The sequence below is a fragment of the Sinocyclocheilus anshuiensis genome, unplaced genomic scaffold, assembly GCF_001515605.1.
Source record: "Sinocyclocheilus anshuiensis isolate Anshui unplaced genomic scaffold, SAMN03320099.WGS_v1.1 scaffold326, whole genome shotgun sequence".
Classification (NCBI taxonomy): domain Eukaryota; kingdom Metazoa; phylum Chordata; class Actinopteri; order Cypriniformes; family Cyprinidae; genus Sinocyclocheilus; species Sinocyclocheilus anshuiensis.
Genome location: NW_015546098.1, coordinates 1,786,370 through 1,791,314, shown reverse-complemented (window position 1 = coordinate 1,791,314; position 4,945 = coordinate 1,786,370). Strand labels below are relative to the sequence as shown.

Sequence of the window (4,945 nt, the reverse complement as noted above, 5' to 3'; positions counted from 1 at the left end):
GCCAGGGGCTTACATTATTTGAGCTGCACGATCCTCTCAGGGGAAATCTGATACAGCCTGTAGGGGAATCACTTCCCTGCTTTTTTTCCACAATTCAGCAGAGGCGCATGGGGCAAGCATTGCTCCCTCCACCCCGCTGGCTCCCCTTTCTCCCCCCATCGCCCACAGAAAGAGAGCCCCTCGTATCAATCCCCTCATTATCCAAACCCACTGCCTGCTGAAGACAATGAGAAGGTCATCAGATGGAGCCAGAGACTCATGCACAGGGGACAAACGCTCAACAGTGGAGCTCGTCCTGGGATGCGGAGCGTTCTGTGTGTTTGCATGCAAGCGGATGGGCACGTGATGACAGGTTTGCTGATGGGCGAGTGGAGCGCTGCAGCTCTGTAGGTTGCAAGCCATTGCACAGAATAAATGACTGACTGTCACTGCTATGAAGGAGCTGGATTGTGCCTTGCAGAGAATTATATGTTTATAAAGAGTTTAGAGCTCACTTTAAATTAAGTGCACTGCAAAAAGTGCTAACCTAAAAACGGTAACATCTAAATCATCTGGTTTTATAAAGTTTAACATCAATGAACGAACCTATATACGTGAATTTGTACCAACTGATTTTTATATGTTTGATCAGATAAAAATAGAGTTAACAATTGCAGTTGTCTCTTTTTAAAGTGTCTTTAACTACTATGTATTAACATTTAAATTAATAAATAGATACAATGCTCTCTCTCTCTCTATGCAATACAGAGCGTTATCACACAGGTACTCGTGATATTGCATTTATACACCAGTTCGACGGCACAGATATGTAAATAAATAAGAAGCAACCACGGCGTGTCTTTAAAAACATTTTGTATGCAGAACTACTTCCTTCCGCCACGGACTCAAATCTCAGTTTGACAGTTTAACAGCTGAGCTCAAGATCCGTTACTAATTCGAGAACGTTACTTTAGAACTAGTAACGAAGGAATGTTTAGTAGCTCCATTGAAAGCTTATTGTATCACTGTATTATAAAACGGTTAGTTCCAGTCCTCGATTCTGATTGGTCACGATAAAACACGGCTATGACCGTTTCACCCAACGGTTCTGTGTATCACTGCGCAACACCCTTAGCAACATAAACAATCAATATATATTATGTATTTCAGCAAAATTAGCTGTTTATTATGTACTTAAGTATGAGTGACCCCTGCTGGCGTTTTGCTGCACCTTCAACTATGACTTATTCACAATAAAGCACGGCTTCTCGTACCTTACTGCTTACTGATGCAGCATTCATTCTTCAGCTCAATCTCATATTCACAATAAAACATCAGTCTGAATGTCCGCTGAGGAAAGCGATATCTTTGTCATACTATCTTTCATCTGTTCAGGGTGTTTTCCGATGACAGCGCTGCTCACTGCATCTGTTAACTGCATCTTACAAGCTATTGTTGAAAGTGAAAAGAGCTTGCTTGTTTACAACCCTGTTTCAGTCTCTTTCAATATAAAAGTCTTTGCTAACTAAAATCACTAAAGTCTCAACTAACTAAAATGACCATCACACACACATACACACGGTTTCCTAAATACTATAATTAAATACTACTATTATTTATATAAAATATTACTTATTGAATAGTAATAATAAACCACAATAGCAATTATAAAAGTTGCTAAGCAATTCAGTCAAAAGTACAACGGCAGCGCTCTGATATATAGCATTAAACACACCTCATATAAAGTGGGACCTTTTATTATTATTGTTATTATTGTCCTATTCCTGTTTCTAATCATAATTGCCTGTTTTGGTGCTAACACTTGGTTTATGCACATCCAAATTATTCTCGTACCTAATTACTCCAAACTTTTACAGAACATACATGCTTACTGTAACTCGGTTACATTTCAGGATAAAACAATAGACGTGGGAAGTAGGATGGGATAAAATTCTGTTTCCCTTTTTAAAACCAATATCCTGGGGCACATAAACTGTCAGAATCAGGTTTAACGCATCTCCATTATCTCAACTGGATTTGCACACCCACATCTGCATCCGCTGGGAAATGATGTGTTGTGCTCCTCTTTAAAATGTCTCTCATTTCCATTCCAAAGTGACACTGCCAGATTTGCAGCCAGCATGTCTACAAAGCGAGCGTCTTGTATGTTTTTAGAGCGTTGTAAAGCGCGACGCCTTTTTCTTCCCCTCTTTATCAAAGGTGAACGCTCAGCAGATGACAGTCCTCCTACCTCGGATTGCAGGCGGAGAAGCGGGGCTTTCCCAATCCTCTGTGGCGAGATCCGTGGATGATCTGCCTACTCAGCCCACCGAGGGATTGTTGATGCTTCCTGATTTCATGTGCTGCACGGTGTGAACACATCTCTGTTTCTCAGTGACATGGAGAAGGAGGAACAGATTAGTTAAATGGAATCATTTGATTTTACATCACATCAGAAATACTGGGCGAACAGCAAAGACAACAGACCGTATCAGCACTATGAAATAGTGTTCTAGTATGCAATAAAACTCCTGCTATTAGGACATTACAACAATACTGAGATTTCACAACCTTATAAAGTCTTCTGACCTTCTTACTAAAAACACCCAGTGAACAACAAAAGAAAGAAGGTTTCGAACCGAAATACTCAAATCATGCAGAGATGGGGACACTTTTGCCATTTAGACATTTACAATACAATAATATTATAAGTCTGTAATATGCAATTGAAAATGAAATGTTATATTAACAACAGGATTTTAAAACTGTTTTATTTGCATTAACTGAACAAAAGCCACAAACCGCTGAACATATGCAAGCTGTCTGACAAAGCTGGTGACTTTAAGATATGAAATGATTTAAATGTGTTGTACAGTCTAAATTAGCATCACTCAAGGATCTTCCATTCTTATCATTTATAGTTATTATTTTTATTCTCTGTGTTCCTTGCTGCAGATTTAAATCAAATAGATAACTGGAAAAAATACTCATTTATTTCCCACTCGAGCAGCGTTTGCGTGGTTGTCTGTCGATCTGAACTTTTCACAGGCCTTGAGGGCTGTAAATGGAGCGTGTTACGTTTGTGACGTTTGGCCGCTGTTGGAGGCTGTTGAACGGAAACTGATATTAGTGCCAGAGAGTGCATGTAAAATCACATTCGGAACGGATGACTGGTAACTATCATGAGTAAACAAAGGGCTTTGTTCAGCAAGAAAGAAAAAGTTGATTCAAAAGTGCCATGTGTCTGCACTCCGGAGAGGGGCAGATGTTGTAAATTACCAGCCAGTCTACTGCCTCTGAAATCACAGCTCAAATGAGCATCCTAATGAGAGGCACTGTTTGCGGGTCAAAGAAAAGCCTAATCACGCTAAGTCAATTGACTTCTTCTGGAGCAAGAGAGCATGCGAGCTCCAAAGCAGATGACCTGCTGTCTGCTCCTGCAACCTCCTTTATATCTGTCTAATCTTGTTTCTGTGGTTTTTGACTGTGATATGACTCTAGCCGGCGAGGACAGGCACAGTTGTTTATGCTCCATTATACAAGCATTATGCAACCGAGAAAACAATGTCACATGCCTTAATAAAATCAGAATGTTACAAGAGTACAATCTATATGATAACTGATATTGTGTTGAATGAGATAAACAACCCTGGGATGCTCTTTAGGAGCGTTTATTTAAATAGGTACATTAAGAATTAAGCATTTGACTTGAAAGCAGCCTGCACTAACTGAGGAATATGAGTGAAATCCAAGAGCTATATGTGGAATAATCATTTTAACAAATTCAACATTTTGTTTGTGTGGATTCATTAATGTCACCTTAAGGCAAGACTGTTTTTTTTTCTCTATGCACTGTTAAATTTGGAAATGTTGGGCTATTTGGCTTTTCATAACATGTTGTTTCAAACTAGTGGAAAGAAAACATCCAAAATAGGCTTTTATTGCACTTTATCTATTTGCATCTGTAGAGTTCAATTACAGACACATTTTCTCAAAATGAGTTGTTTCTCCAGCACTGAGCCACAAATACAGCACACTACAGTTTTATTCTACATATATTCCCAAGGTTTTAAAGAGAGGCGTGTTCATGTCATTGGCCTGATGTTATACAATGTTATTTTATTCCTAAAAACAGTGGAACAGTGGAAATCTGAAAATCTGGCTTTCTGATTCACGCAGTGATAAAAAGATGTTTCCTAAATAAATAAATAAAACTTGACCCTAATATGTCAACAAAATCAAACCATCATTTTGAACCTGGCTTCATGCAATGATCCTGTTATGGAAGTGTATGCAAATTAGTGCACATTTGCATAGAAACCCCTCTGTTTGCATATTTAAACACTTCAGAAAACTTGCAATTACAATTTTTTTTTAAATATTATCAATCAAATAAGGTGATATGTATTACTTATTTATTTACCCTATATTCACCAGGGGTGTCTTGCCTCATATTAATCATAGGTTTTGAAAAATAATATGGTTATTATAATAATTCCTGTATAAATATAGGAAAGAAAGAAAGAAAGCAGCTGTATAAGTCATATTAATTGATTGTGATATACAGTAGTAACACGTGCTGTAGTAACTATTGTAGATAGTTGGAAACTATGGTTACCATGGTAACTATTTTCTAAGGCATATACTTTTTAAGGAAGGATTTAGGTTTTTGCCACATTTGTAAATTGTATATTATTATTATATCTATTGGTCCTGTCTGTGAATTTGAGCAGCATCAAATAATACAATAGTTAAATAATTTGTTCCGTGTATTATACTGATAGCAGGGAAAATATTTATGTTACATTATTCATATGCAGAATGTCCATAGAGACCAGCGAGCCGTAAAGTGTTTCGGGCTGTCGTGAAATGTGGTAAACGGCTGTGTGTCAGACTCAGAACACGGAAGTTGAAACCGTGCCGGTGTGTGTGTGTGTGTGTGTGTGCGTGTGTGTGTGCGTGTGTG

The 4,945-nt window shown here is 38.2% G+C and overlaps 1 long non-coding RNA gene across 1 annotated transcript in view; it reads left to right on the top strand.

Annotated features, from left to right (window-relative positions):
* The first annotated feature begins 4,850 nt into the window (after positions 1-4,850).
* LOC107700289 (uncharacterized) overlaps positions 4,851-4,945 on the top strand; it is a 31,899-nt gene continuing 31,804 nt past the window's right edge. The window contains exon 1 of the long non-coding RNA XR_001635534.1: positions 4,851-4,902. This is a non-coding gene — a long non-coding RNA (uncharacterized LOC107700289). The remainder of the gene's footprint in view (positions 4,903-4,945) is intronic.